General features: G+C 41.6%; 1 protein-coding gene across 1 annotated transcript in view; it reads right to left on the reverse strand.

Annotated features, from left to right (window-relative positions):
* Positions 1–16,600, reverse strand: part of agap3 (ArfGAP with GTPase domain, ankyrin repeat and PH domain 3) — a 514,810-nt gene that overhangs the window by 307,162 nt on the left and 191,048 nt on the right. The gene's annotated exons all lie outside the window — the stretch shown is intronic.

Genomic DNA, 16,600 nt, shown 5'->3' on the forward strand with positions numbered 1-16,600 from the left:
CCACTGCTCTACTCTCTCTACACCAACAGTGTGGCTAGACATAGCTCAAATGCCATCTATAAATTTGCCAATGACAAAACTGTTGGCAGAATTTCAGATGATGATGAGGAGGCATACAGGAAAGCAATAGATCAGCTGGCTGAGTAGTGTCACAATAACCTCACACTCTATCAGTAACACCACGGAATGGATTGTGGTCTTCAAGAAGGGGAAGGTTCTGGAAACACACACCATTCCTTACGGAATGATCACAGTTGAAGTGGTGACCAGATTCAAGTTCCCGGGTGTCAACACTTCTGAGGATCTATCCTGGGCCCAGCATATTGGTGTAATGATGAAGAAGGCACGACAGCTGCTATATTTCATTAGGAGTTTGAAGAGACTTGGTATGTCACCAAAGACACTCACAAATTTCAATTGATGTAACATGGAGAGCATTCTAACTGGTTGTATCACTGTCTGGAGGGGACACTGCACAGGATCGGAAAAAGCTGCAGAAAGTTGTACACAGCCAGCTCCACCTTGGGCAATAGCTTCCCCAGCATCGAGGACATCTTCAAAAGGTGACGTCACAAAAAGACTGAAGACACACATTCAGTGTTTTAGGAACAGCTGTTTCCCCTCCGCCGACAGACTTCTGAATGGACAATAAACCTTATTTTTTCTTTTTTGCTCTCTTTAATTAACTAGTTATTTAATTTAATTTATATATATTACAAGAAATTATATATATATTTCTTATTGCAATTTGTAGTTTTTTATTATTATGTATGACAATGTACTGCTGCTGCAAAACAACAAATTTCATGACATATGCCATTCATATTAAACCTGATTTTGATAGATGAAAGAATATACCTGGATGGAATCAATCTGTGTATAAAACAATTAAGATTGGTCAGCTGAGGTTTCTTTCCTTCCACATTCCAAAGACATACAGGTTAGTAGATTAATTGGTCACTTGGGTACAATTGGGCATCACAGGCTCATTGGGTTGGAAGGGGCCTGTTACTGTGCTATATCTTGAAATAAAATATAAAAGAAATAATGGACAGGTACCAAGGCAGAAATACAAATTGACCCTAAATCCCTGAAATAGTTAGAGGATAGACCAAACAAGAAAAGAGGAATACCAAACATCACACATGGACAATGGGGGGGGGGGGGTCACCTAGTAGTGAAAAATAAGGACACAGGCTTGTCCTGGGGAGAGGATAGAGGGCACCACATGTAGAGAATAGTGACACCAGGGCTGGAGGTTAGAGAACAGTATGGGTGTTGTCCTGAGGAGACTGGAGAAATCCCACTGTTGATGACTTGGTTTCAGATAGATATACACATCCAGGCCCTGCACCCCTATCCCACCTCCTCCAATGCTCATGAATACTATCCTTTCTCACCTCTCTAACACACATGGGACAATACCTCTGTCCAAGGTGCTGATTTACACTGTTGTGTCATAGCGTCACCAAGCAATATAGCATGGATACCGGCCCTTCAGCAGAGAAGTCCATGCTGACCATAGTGTCCACCCAGCTAATCCCAACATCTTACATTTGGCTCATATCGCTTTAAGCCCTGTCCCTAAATGTACCTAACCAAATTTCTTCAATTATATTATTATACCTGCCTCAACCACTTTCTCTGGCAGCTCATTCCATATTCTCACCACCCCGTGTGAAAATTTGCCCTTCAAAAGTCAAAGTACATTTATAATCAGGGTAAATACTACATACAACCTTGAGATTCATCTTCTTGCAGGCAGCCACAAAATACAATCAAACCCATTTTTTAAAAAAACACTCACTCAACAACAAAGACAGTCAAACACCCAATGTGCAAAACAGGAACAAATCATACAATGAAAAAGTTAATAAATAACACACAAAACATTAACTGTAGACACACCAAATGTGAGTCCATAGCCATGGAGCCAGTTCAGTGCTGAGGTGAATGAAGCTGGTCCAGGAGCCCAATGACTGCAGGCCATGTCCTCAGAGCCCATTTAGTGCTGAGGTGAATACTCATGGAGTAGTGAGCAGAAACCAGTTGATCCTTCACCTTGTCCTTGACGCTTTGATCTTTTTACTCTGATTGGTACTTAAATCAGCCAAGCCCTCCACTTTGATCTGGCCCCAAGTCCACTCCAGCAATGGTTGCTGCAGCAGCTGCTGAATTTTCCAGCGTTCAGTGTTACCAAATACTTCAGGATATCACAAAAATGCCAAGTTACGCTTTTGAACCATTTGTACAACTCCTAAAGGGAAATTACAGGCTGTGGATTGCAGGGATCGTAGATTCAGAAAAAGTGTAATTAATAGAATACAATGGATTCCAGTTACTTGGGATACATTGGGACCAATACATTTTGGCACAATTAAGCAACTGCCACAATTAGCCCAAGTTTCATGGAAATAGTTCAACAGGTATATAAAAAATACAAACTAATTAACAAATTATGTATTTAAATGAAATTCAGAACAAATCAGAACACTACCAATACTACTACGTTATTATAAAACTGTAGTTCCTAATAGTTATCAACAGGGAAATTCATCTAGTCTACATTGCCATGTTCTTTTCACATCTTTCCCCTCTCACTCTAAATCTATGCCCCTAATTTTGGACTCACCTACCCTGGGGAAAAGATTGCTAACATCCGCCTTATTGATGCCTCATAATTTTAAATGTTTCCACACGTGTTGTATCTGAGCTATGGATCATCTACTAGCATCATTCCAAACATCAGCAGAGCAAAAACCATGATCACACTTCACATACTCTAAATGAGGAAGAGACAACTGACCTGTTAACCAATATGTGACACGATAGCTTCATGGCTGTGATGCTAAACAAATACCCAGTAGTTTACACCAACAATGCATTCAGAGTTCAAATCCCAACACCGCCATTAAACTGATATGAATTAATTTTGGAATATATAGTGGATATTAGTATTAGTTACCATGAATCTACCAAACTGTCATAAAACTTCATCTATTTCATGAAGGTCATCGAGTCATAAAGCACTACAGCACAGAAACAGGCCTATCTAGCCTATATCAACCTGGTCTTCTGCCTAGACCCACCTACCTACACCCAGACCATATGCCTCCATACTTTTCTCATCCATGTACACCTGGATAAACTTCTCTTAAATGTTATATTGAACTTGTACCTACCACTTCTGCAGGCAGTTTACTCTACTCTCACACCATCCTCTGAAGAAGTACCCCCTCAGATTTCACCCTAATCCTATGACCTCTTGTTCTAGTCTCACCCAAACTCAGGGGGAAAAGCCTATATTCATTCACCCTATCGATAATTTTGTATACTCTACAAACAGCTCCTCTGAATCTCCTGTGCTCCCGTGAATAAAGTACTAACCTATTCAACCTTTCCCTATGACTCAAGTCCTGACAACATCTTTGTAAATATTTTCTGCACTTTTCCAAGGTCCTTCAGGACAGAACACTACTGTCATATTCCATCTAGCTCAGATGAGGTGGGTGGAAGCGTGGATTTGGGCCCACAGAATGTGATCAACTTCACTGTACACTAAATGGCCTTGTCATCTCACACTCTTGAGGGGATATTAGAGATCCTGTCCTTGATAGCTACATTCTCAACCTGTGAACGATGAATAAAAAAAGGCTCAAACCTATGGTTTTATGTCTGGAATCAATTACAATGGAAACTAGACATCAAAAATCTATCTAACAAAATAATCCACTCCTCTGCAACTACACCCACACCCATAACATGCAGCAATAGTTTGTGCATACATCATTCTTCCTTTTCCGTTCTGATCCCCTCTGCTTTCAGAGGAGCCAGGAGTTGATCAAGTCCACAAATCTGCACAGTACCACAAGTTCAATCAATCTACAACAACTTGAGGGTCAGCAAAACAAAACTTTATTAAAAGGAGGTACATAAAATAGCAGAAATACAGATATTTCTTTTTCTTTCATTAACAGTTTTTCCAGGAGAGAAAGAAAAGGAGAAAAGGTCAGACGCATCCAACTTGATGAGGGCATGCTGAGAAGCCTTTGTCTACATTGCCTCCCTCCCACCCACGTCCCAGAACCTGCAGGAAAGTTAAACATATTCCAGGCTTATGACAGCTGCTTTCTTGAAATTCTGTTCTTCAACTCACACAACTCTAAAGCACAGATTCAGAAGTAAACAAGCAAGACACACATACATGTTTTATAAATGCGTTGTGTGCGGTAGCATTGCTTTCCTTCAAAACTAAAACAGCCATGCAGACACGGCGTGCTCCACTGCGCCTTGCTTTTTATAGCAACAGCACCATGCAGTGTGTCTAACCATCAAAGCACAGAATTATTCAGCAATCAGAATCCTGATGAATACACAATACATCTGCTAGATAGCAGCAGCAGTGTCAGCTGAATTAATCTCAAATTAGAACCAGCACCCATACAGACAAAAAATACATAGGTCATTTCACCTTGGCTCATCCAGCTGGACATATTTTGGGTGAATTCACCGAAGTGACAGTGCTCCTAACAATAACATATGATGTCCGGATTCACAGCTAGCCATCTGATGCTTCCCCTGACGATCAAAACTAAGAAAAGCAATTACTGAACCATTGTTTTGCAGCTGAAGAGGAAACAGAACTCAGATTCAGTATTACTGGTCAATAATGGAAGAAGGATGGAGAAGACAGTTAACTGAAGGATGTACCAAACCATGTTTTCACAGGAAGATCTCAGTTTAGATGTTTCTGAAGGATTCAAACAGCATGTTATCAATGGAAAACAAGTTAGTTTCAGAGGAGTAGAGACCATCCAAGAGGAATAGCCGTCAGGAAGGTGGGGTTTACTCTCAGATTGCTGACTGAGTAGGTTTTCTACAAACAGTGCCCAATCTGAATCAACAGTAACTGATGCCCACCATTCAGACTTCCCGTCCTCTCAGATCTCAGCTCATTGCTCAAGTGACAGACTTCACAGTACCTCTGCTTGTGTGCCACTGTGAATGGAGTACAATATTTATGTACTTGTGTGTTCACAGCATCTGTGCACTCATACACAGATGCACTATTACTATGCTTGTCAGTGAGTAGTACAACGCAGAAAGGAACCCTTCAGCCCACCACGCTCATGACTGCAATAAGTAAGGATAAACAGCAACACCTCCACCATCATTATTCTCAACACTAGTGCAACACAAGTCTGCGTCCACTTGCCCCTACTCTACTCCCTGTACAACCTGACTGTGTAGCCAGATTCTGCACTGATTTCTTCTGCGAGTTGTTGATGACACTAATGTAGTGGACTGCATTTCAAATAATGAACTGCAGAAAGTGCATGGTGTTGTGACAGTAACCTTTCCCCCAAAGTTCAAAGTAAATTTATTAAAAAAGTACATATATGTCACCATATACAACCCTGAGATTCATTTTCTTGCAGACATAGGCTGTAAATCCAAGAAACATAATAGATTCAATGAAAGACTGCACCCAACAGAACGGACAAGCAACCAATCTTTATTGAGAAGAGCATACAAAGCATTCTCTCTGGATGCATAACAGCTTATTATGGCAGCTGCTCTGCATATGAACACAAGAAACTGCAAAGAGTTTTGGATATACTGCTGCTCAGCCTCCCCTTGATGGACTCTCACTGCCTCAGCAAAGCAGCCAGCATTACCAAAGACCCCGGCCCCCTTCTCTCTCCCCACCACCCGGAAAAAGATACAAAAACCTGAAACCACATACAGCCAGTTCAAGGAGAGCATCTATCCCTCTGTTATTAGACTCTTGAATGGATCTCTTGCACGGTAAGATGTCCTCTTGGCCTCACAATCTACCTCGTTATGATTTTGCACTCTGATTTATGTGCACCCCACTCTTTTGGTTGCTTTTACATTTGATTCTGCATTGTTATTGTTCTTATCTTTTTCGAGCTCAATGCACTGTGTATTGACTTGATCTGTATGAATAGTATGCAAGACAATCTTTTCATTGTACTTTGGTACTTGTAACAGCAATAAGCCAAAACCAAAACCCAACCTATTGGCCCAGCCACACTAATCCCATTGGGCTACATTATATCCACAAGCCTTGCCTGTTTAAATATCTGTCTGAATGATTCTTCAACGTAGCAATTGTTTGATTCCACTGCCTCCTCAAGCAAGTTCCAGATCATCTCTGTGCAAAAATAACCTTTCCCCTCAAATCCACTTTAAAACTCCTTCCTCTCACCTTAAATCTACTCCCCCTCTTGCTTTTGATATCCCTACCATGGGAAAAAAGATTCTGACTATCCACCATATCTGTGCCTCTCATGATCTTGGTTACTTCTTTCAAATCACCCTTCGGCTTCCTTTGCTCCAGGGAAAGCAAGCCAAACCTATATGAAAGAAAGATGAAGGGTTTTGAGCTTTGTGGAAGGGAAGAGTTAGAATGCTCGTGGAGCAGGTTAAAAGATTGGCACATCATTTTGCATTGTTTCATATTCTTTTCAATCTTGTGGCCTAACCAGTGCTTTCTAAAGTTGCAACATAATGTCCCATTTTTAATATTCTATGCACTTAACCTATGTAAGTGAACCTATGAAACCTATTTGCCTTCTTCTCTACTCTGTAGTGTGCACAGTAATACTGCTTGGACACTACTCTGCATGGTACAGTATCTCGGTTCGTGTTTTACTCTGCTAAATCTCTCAGCTCGCATCCATGTGCAGTGCATCACAGTGCTCATAAATGACAATATCATTGTGCTGTATTAGTTTGCAGAATGTTAGTGTCACAAGATTAGTTTTGTGTTATTGTGCACAATATTGCTCTCCTGGGTAAGAGCATGCAGAGATGCCACTTGTCTGTTGGAGAACACAAAACACCCCTGTTCTTGCTATTGCCCAGCATCTCTGTGCCCCTGTGATTCACCTTCATGCACTATAATTGCTTGAACGTTAGTGTGCACAGTGGAATATTCATCTCATTACAGGTCACTGACCTAAGACATTATCTTCCCAATCCCATTTCTGTTATGCATTTCCAGCACTGATAGTATTTTGTTTCTGTTTGCTGTTGTAACATAACAAAACACTGCTGGAATATGGCTGGTGCCTATGAAGCTGCTTTGACTCCACTCTGTGAGATACACAGTAAAACTCCAATAATCTGATATCCGATTAATCGGAAATCCTAACTGTTCCTCATCTGGTTCAGTGAATGTAGGTTCTCACCCTCCCTTGAAAAGATGCCCAGCCTGTGGTTCCCACACTCCCTTTTGCACACCGAGGCCCCAGTTCCTGCCAACTCCAAACACTAAGGTCTTCAATCCTGCTTTAAACTTACCATGTTCACTGGAAAATTTATCATTTTACTGCATATATGCAAAAAAAATGAAAAAAGTGGTATTAATAAAATCAAACAGTCTGAAAAATACACTAATCGGGCACCAGCAAAGTCCTGATCATTGTGGAATAATGCAATTTTGTACTTGAATGAGAATCTTCCAAGTATTTGTGGTGTTTTCCTGTTAGAATGATGTTACATATGAGCAGCTAGTAAACACATAATACAAACCTGAGAGTCCTTTTTATCAAATCTAATTTATTTGTCTTCTGCACAAGCACATGTATGCACAGATGTAATGAAAAGCTTACTTTCAGCATCACATGAAAAACATAATTCAACATAAATTACACATAATTGTTAAGAGAAACGACAGAATTAAAAGAAATCCATTTTAGTGCAAAGTGACGACAGCATTGATAAATTATAGTGATTGGGGTTTTGCCACTTCGTTCAAGAACTGAATGGTTGAAAGGAAATTGTCATTCTTGAACCAAGTGATGAGGCTTCTGTCCGATGGTGGCTGCAAAAAGATAATGTGACCAGGATGACATTTTATTATAGATATGGCCTTCTTAAGGCAGTGCCTCCCACAGACGCTACCAATGGAGGAACATGTTCATGATGTATTGGGTGGACTCAACTGTTCTCCACTGCTTCTTATATGGCTGTGCATTGATTAACGATTCAGATGTTTTCACAATAATCCACTAGTTTCATGGTCAGCATTACTGATACCAGCTGTTCACTTGAGATCATTTCAACAATTACCATCGTTGCTAAGGTACCTATTTCAATTCCCCCAGTCACATGGCTAGACCTCTGGATTTTTTAGTATCTGAAAGCACTTGCATAAATCACTACACTTCAAAGTCAAGAGTGTGATTGACAGATTTTGCACACAGAGGGAGCAATTCTCAAAGTGCAGGTTGTCATGCAAATGAGGTTGCCCTGACCCGACTTGCCGGTAGTCAGGCCTATAGGCAAAGCTGTGTATTTTTGATGCTTCTCAGCAGCAGGAATGTAAGCCAAAATGAGAGAAACAGAAGACAAAGTAGGATAAGGGAATGGTATGAAGATCACTGCTCTTTTTCAATCCTTATGAATAACTTAAACTTCGATGCACACGGTACAGTTTCCACAGAAGCAGATGGAGGTGAAGTGAACTGTGAGGACAGTAATAGACTTACAGACACCACTGTATAGACAGAGAGGTGTAAGATAGAAGTTAATGCTGAGAAATTCCAAATGTTACTTTTTGAAACAAAGAATCCGAAAAGACAATGTAAACCTGATGATATAAATCTGAAAGATTCACAAGATCAAGGTCTAAAAGAGAAAATGCTGAGAAAACTCAGCAGGTCAGGCAGCATATGAAAAAAGAAAAATCATTGCTATGTCAGATATCCAACCCGTTGTCAGGTGAAGGGTGTCAGATAGATAGTCCAGCAAAGAACAGTGGTGTGAGGGGTAGAAGGAACGGAAGAAAATAAAATTCAGACTTATTATTACTTACCGATATAACATGAAAATAACGGGGGAAGGGGGAGAAAGGGAGGACTGAGGGGGTGGAGTGAGAGAGGGGGAAGGGGGAGAAAGGGAGGACTGAGGGGGGGTGGAGTGAGAGAGGGGGAAGGAGTGGGAGAGGGCGAGGAGTGAGAGAGGGAGGAGAGAGAGCACAAAGTACAGTGGAGGGAGAGAGAGAAAGCTCTGTAATAAGAAAATGGGGAGTACAATTGAGAGACAGAGTTGAGGTTAGAGGGATACGGAGGTTCTGGTTGACTGCCATTAACGGCCTGATACAATTTTGAGGATGCTCTTAATTATAAATCAGAGAATAAATCAATAAATCTGCTTCAACAGTTGTTAGAGCAATAAGCAGACCAACAGGAAAATGCTGAAACTCATCAACTGAACATACCAGCTTAGGATAAATCAACTATGATAGAATGGTAGAGCAGGCTCGATGTGCTGAATGGCCTAATTCTGCTCTTACGTCTTACCCTATATCTCTCACACACAAGACATGCCCTCACCATTCATATGTATGCACATATTAACAAGTGATATGCATGAAACTGATATGCAAACAGCTCTGTTCTCAGCCACACTGATTTAGGACAATCAGTTGCTGGCATACATCTGATTCAGTTGACCACCTTCACAACAAACATACAAATCCAAGATGACGTACTAACACTGTGATTTTCCAAACAAGAAAGTTACCTTTAAGATAACCTGCCATGTTCACCTCCACGCATTAGCCACACATCTACAGGTGGTGTTCAATTTTTACTGAGATCCATTCAGAGTCTAGCACTTAGTCATGTCCACTCTCCCACTGGAGCAGTAGATGCTAGTTGTCCAGGTAATGAGGTTTAGAAGTGAACTAAACTGACATTCCATGATGACTCTCTATCAAAACAGTTCCACTCCTTTCCTCACCAAAAATTATGCAGTTCCCTCGTGAAGCCACAATAAAACCCATCTGCGGACTGTATTCCAGATTCCAGCCATATGCTGGTAAAAAGTAATTTCCTTCTGTCGCTCTTCCTTGTGGACTTTAGATACAACACCAAATCATGTCATTTGGAGAAATTCTCTGATGACTCAGCAATAGTTGGGGGCATAAAGGGAGGACAGGAGGATGACGACAGGGCCCTGGTGGAGGACTCAGTCAAATGGTGCAAGCTGAATCATCTGCAGCTCAACAAGAGTACGACAAAGAAGATGGTGATGGACTTTAGGATGACCAAGCATGCACTACCCCCTGTCACTACGTGGATGCAGTGAGAACCTGCAAGTACCTGGGGCTGCACCTGGATGACAGATTTGAGTGGAGCACCTCAAGTACAAGGAGGGCCAGAGTTGCCTCTACTTCCTGAGGAGACTGAGGCCCTTTGGAATATGCAGTTCTCTCCATCACATGTTCTACCAGTCTGTTGTCGCCATTACAATCTTCTATGCGGTGGTATGCTGGAGCTATGGCATCAATATGGGTGATGACAACAGGCTCAATAAACTGATTAGAAAGACTGGCTCTGTTATAAGACACATTGGAGGCTGCGGTAGAACAAAGGACCCTATGGAAAATCTTGGCAATTCTGGACAATATTTCTCACCCTCTGCATGCCACCTTAGTTGAACAGAGGAGCACTTTTAGTAATAGATTCTGACAAATGTGCTGCTCCAAAGAGCACTCTATGAAGTTATTCTTGCCCTCAGCCATTAGGCTCTATAAATGAGTTAACCTATACCCAGGGAAGTGATGATCCCCCTCCTGTTAGACCCTTTAAGGTAACTTTTTTTAACGTTCTTTCTTACTTCTCTTCTTATATCTGTATATCTGTGCACTTATAATGCGACTATGACACTGCAATTTCCTTTGGGATCAATAAAATATCTATCTAATTTTCTTTCCCTGCATTTTAGAAATGTGATCTGTAGTCCTCCATGCCTTCACCAAAGGAAATGTCCTCCCACTATGGTGGCAGAGGGGGAAAACCTGTTCCTGATACATTGAGTACGTGTCCTTAGGCACCTTTACCTCCTCCTTGATGGTATCAATAAGAAAAATGCATGTCCTCGGTGATGGGGTACTTGATAATGGAAGCCATCTCTTTGAGGCATCGTCTTTTGAGGGTGGCTTTCAATGCTCAGGAGGCTAGTGCCCAAGATGGAGCTGGCTCAGTTTATAACTTTCTGACCCCTCCATAGCACACAGTAATGCAACCAGTTAGAATGCTCTCCATAGTATATCAGTAGAAATTTGTGAGTGTTTTTGGTGACGCACCAAGTCTCCTCAAACTCCAAATGAAATATAGCCACTGTTGTGCCCACTGTGTAATTGCATCAATATATTGGGACCAGCATAGGTCTTCAGAGATGTTGATACCCAGGAACTTGAAGCTGTTCACCCTTTCCTCTGCTGATCCCTTAATGAGGACTGGTGCATCTTTTCTTGACTTCCCTTTCCCAAAGTCCACAAACATTCCTTACTGACGTTGAGTATAAAGTTGCTGTTGCAACACCACTCAGCCAGCTGATCCACTTGCACTTGTACACCTCTTCATTACCATCTGAAATTATGCCAACAATAGTTGTGTCATTGGTAAGTTTATAGATGGCATTTGAGTTGTGCCTAGCTACACAGTCGTGAATGTAGACAATAGAGCAGTGGGCTAAGCACACATCGATGAGGTGTGCCAGTGTTGATTGTCAGCGAGGAAGAGATGTTATTTTTGATCTGTAACAGACTGTGGTGTTCCAGTAAGGAAGTCAAAGTCCTGTTGCAGAGAGAGGTACAAAGGTCCAGAATTTGGAGCATTTTAAGTAGAACTGAGGGTGTGATTGTGTTGAACACTTAGCTGTGATCAAGCCTGACATAGGTATTACTATTGTCCAGTTGATCCAAGTCCGAGTGGAGTGCCAGAGATTCCATCCATTGTCCTATTGTGGTGATAGGCTAACCGTAGTGGGTCCAGGTCCTTGCTTAGGCAGAAGTTGATTCTGGCCATGACCAACCACTTAAAGCACTTCATCATAATAGATGTAAATGCCATTAAGCAATAGTGAGATAGCTCATCCTGCTCTTCTGAGGCGCTGGTATGGTTGACATCCTTTTGAAGCAGATGGGAACATCTAAGTGCAGCAATTTAAGATGTCCTTCAACACTTCCGCAGGTTTACAAAGCCCTGCAGGTACACTATCAGGGCCTGACGCTTTGCGAGGGTTCACACTCTTGAAAGATATTCAGACATTGGTTTCTGAGACAGAGATCACAGGGTTATCAGATGTTGCAGGGATTCACAGAGGTGTGGTTTCATTCTCCCTTTCAAAGCATGCATAAAGATGTTGCGCTCATCTGGGAATGAAACATCATGGTCATTCACGATTGTAGGTTTAGTTTTGTAGGAAGTTGTTGTTCCTCTCAGTGCCCTGTGGCACATCAGGCAGCAACCTTGTCGGTTCTTCAGCATTTGTTTGTTTAAAAGGCCGAGTTGCTAGCTTGACGCTCAACCCAGCATGGATGGAAAGCTTGCAAGGAGCTGGCCAGATTCAAATGCAGGACCACTCACCTCAAAGTCTGGTACAGATGCCACTATGACACTGTAGGAAACAATGTCCTGGAAACCCTACTGAAGCTGACGTGCATTCAATTCTGTCTCTAACCTCAATCAGAAATGTTCACTTGCTCTTAAAATAGCTTCTTGTATAGTTCTGGATCACAGTCTTGAATAACAAAGATCTAGCCCTCAGCAGGCTAAGAATTTCTTGGTTCATCCACGGCTTATTCATTCAGATTCAAAGATGAATCCCTGAATATTGTCCAATTCACTGATTCAAAATAGTCCTGAACACACTCCTCTGTCTCCCTTCACCATACCTTCTTGGTCCTCACCACTGATGCCATGGTCTTTAGACTCTGTATGCTGGGAGTAGAAGTACAGCCAGCTGACTGAACTTTCCAAATTATGGGTGGGGGATGGTATAGTAAACATTCTTGATGTTGACATAACAGTGCAAAGTATGTTGGGTCCTCTGGGCCCGTAGGTGATATGTTGGTGGTAGTTGTTCAGACTTCTTCGAGCTAGCCTGGTTGAAACCCCTCCAATCACATGGAAGACATCAGGGTGGACTGTTTTGTGACACCTAATTATGATGCTCAGTTCCTCCAGTGGCTGTCTGACATTGGCCTAAGGTGAAATGTACACAGCAAACCAGGATGATGGCAACTTACTGCTTGATGTTCCAGGTCAGGTGAGCAGGACTAAGACAGAACTGCCACATCTGTGCATGAAGAGGAGTTAATCATAAAGCATACCTCACCTTTAAAAGACTGAGCTATTCTGTTTATGAAGCCATCAATCTGCAGCACTGCATCTGAAATGGTGAGGAATAGCCAGCCATCCCTTAGTACAGCAATCCTGCTCTGAGATCTTAAACTTTATTTTCCAGAGACTGTACATTCACCAGCAAAATAGTTAGAAGTGGTGCTCTAAAGTGTCTTTGTTTCAATCATACCCATAGACCAGCATGCCTTTCCCGCTTCCATTTTCTTAAAGGGTATCTGCACTCACAAATGGAGTTTTAAACATTCTAAAGCAATGGCCGTGACTGGATTTTAGCTAAACGGGAACATTATGTCGCCACTTATTAGCACCATCTTGAATATCCATCAGATCCCCCTCAGTCCTTTCTAAAGCAAACAGTCAAAGCCTTGCTAATCTGTGATTATATATGTAAGAGAGAGTTGGGGCAGGGGCTGGGGGTGGAAATATAGGCCAAACACAGGAAATTGAGACTGGCTAGATTGGCACTGTAGTTGGCATGGACTTGTTGAGTCATAGGGCCTGGGTGCGTGTATTGTTCTATGATTTAATGCAGTCCCTCATCCCAGAAATATTTTGGTAAATTTTGTCTGGAGCATCTCCAGTGCCGCCATGTTCTTCCTTTCATGAGGTAACTAGAAATGAACACAATACTCCAGCTGAGACCAGCCAGAGCTTTATAAAGGTTGAGCATATTTTTCCTGCCTCTATTTATACCCAGAAGTGTGCGTGCCTCAAGAACTGCACAGGCTGTATTAGGTACCAATGGAATCAGCAAAATATGGCACTGGACAGGAAAGTGTGGTTTTGGACTAATTATGACATTGCAAGTGCCAAAACAAGCTTGAGGTAACAGGGCTAACGACCATAATAATCACACTGATATGTCACTTGCTTCCTGTCATTGTTAATTCTGAATCCAACTTTACATTTTTCCGTGGATCTCTCAGGCTTTTATTTTCCCCACCAGTATCTACTTTAGTTTTAAATACACAACTTCTGGCTTGAAACTGACTGCCCAGAATAGGACTGTCTCTGGGAATCAGTGCAATTTACACAGTTCAAGAGGTACTTCAGGTCAAAGTCCATCTTTCCGTGAACATGTACTCATTCTCACTGCTGAAACTAACTATCATCAGCATTAACATACTGGTGAGAGATTGCTGAGCATGCACATCACAAGCTATGCAACAATGAAAATGCAAAATCAATCAATAATTTGAAGCTTTAATTACAAAACTCTCAACAAGGGTATTTAGATACTTTTATATTTGCATTCATGCTATCTGGATGTTTCAAAGCAGGTGAACACTTTTGTCATGTAGTCACTTGCAGTTTATGAAGTGAATGAGCATGTTTCTACATACCAAGATTGTACAATCAGAATTGTAATACTGCGTCCAGTTTATTGACCTGAATGTTAAATAATGGTCTCTTAATAAGAGATTTTATTGGCTTGGTGCTGTAATCAGGTCCATACCGATAAGAATAGCATACAAAAGTCCAAATGAAGGGTCTAAGCCCAAAACATTAACTGCTTATTTCCCTCCATAGATGCTGCGTGCTGAAAATGCTGAATTCCTCTAGCATTTTGTGTATGTGGTTCCAGATTTCCAGAATCTCTTACATTTCCATAATGCTAGGGCTAGCATGTCTGACTGATGAAGCATTGCCCATAGCCAATGCCACAGAACAACAAAATGAAATGGATACTTCCACCCAGTGGATGATTACTGAACTCAACAAGCTGCCCTCACCCAGGGTTAAATTACGCAAGATCCAGACACAGCTTAGTTGAATCATTGATGCAAGGTTTCTCACAAAAGCTCAAGAGTGAAGATCTTCCATTGAAGGGATCAGCTTGAAATGGCCTGACCCAGTGTTTTTACATTGTAACTGACAGGTCATGAAGCTTGTTGTTTAAATTCAGTTGCTCCTCTAATGACTGCAATCAACAGCCTGAACATGCTGCTGTCACCAGTCTCAAACACTTTACAGATCTCAGACCCAGTAGCAGCACTTCTCCAAGTGAAAGCAATCAGGTCCTTAATGATAAAATTCACCCACATTCAATACTGAAAGATTCCAACCAACAAAAATATCATTTCCATTTGGTTGGGAACAGTCCACAAATTACCAGTTAAATATGTACTCCTAGGGTGAAGGAGAGGAAAGGTGAAGAAATCATCTGCATTTACTGCTTCTGATAGCTTTCAATTTCATTCCTTTCAAAGAATCATTCTAACCAGTTAAGCATGATTGCTTGAAAGTGGCATCATAGGTAGAAAGGATAGCCTCCTCGCAGGAAGGTTTGCTGTGCTACACGGGAGGTGGGGTGGGAGTTAAACTAGAGTTGCAGGAGGATGGGAACCAGAGTGTCAGAACAGATAGCAGAGTAAGGGTGGAAAAAGATGTTGCTAAGCCTTACCTGCAGGAATCAAAAGGTTGAACACGGTGGGACTAATGTTCTGAACTGTGTATACTTCAATGGAGTATTGCAGGAAAGGCAGATGAGCGAAGGGCTTGGATCAGCGTGGAATTATGACTGTAGACATTAGTGAAAGATGGTTCCAGGAGGGGCAGGACTGGCAGCTCAATGTTCTGGGGTTCCGTTGTTTTAGGCACGATAGAGCAAGAGGGATTAAAGGGGTAGGAGTGGCATTTCTAGTCAAGGAAAATGTCATGGCAGTGCTCAATCAGGACAAATCGAAAAGCTCATACAGTGGGGCTTTATGGGTAGAAATGAGGAATAAGAAAGGTAACCCCATATTAATGGGATTATATTATACATGACCAAACAGTCCATGGGATTTAAAGGAGCAAATTTGTAGAAAGATCATATTGTTGCAAGAATCATAAGGTGATGACAAACATAGCCGATGATTTTGACTTTCCACATATTGACTGGGACACCCATACTGTAAAAGGGTTAGATGGGAGACAGTTCATCAAATATGTTCAAGTAAGTTTCCTTAACAGTATATAGAAGTCCCAACTAGAGGAAGTGTGATACTAGATCTCCTAAAGAATGAGACAGCAGGTGACAGGGCAGGGGAACACTTTGCCCCTAGTGATCATAATGCCACTAGTTTTAAGATAAGTATAGAAAAGGATATCACCGGTCCTTGGTTTGAGATTCAAAATTGGAGAATGGCAATTTTGAAGCTATTAGAAAGGATGTGGCAAATGTGGATTGGGGTATGTTGTTCTCTACAAAAAAAATGGACCTCATAAACACGAGGCCTTCAAAAGTGATACTTAAAACATCCTTAGCCATGGGTGAGGTGCCAGAGGATTGGAGGATAGCTCACGTTGTTCTGGTGTTTAAGAACGGCTCCAAGAATAAGCCAGAAAATTATAGACTGGTGAGACTGACATTAGGCAGTGGGAAAGTTATTAGAAGGTATTTGAGGGGTCCAGATATACCAGGTATTTGGATG

This window comes from Hemitrygon akajei, chromosome 1 (assembly GCF_048418815.1).
Source record: "Hemitrygon akajei chromosome 1, sHemAka1.3, whole genome shotgun sequence".
NCBI classification, from domain to species: Eukaryota; Metazoa; Chordata; class Chondrichthyes; order Myliobatiformes; family Dasyatidae; genus Hemitrygon; species Hemitrygon akajei.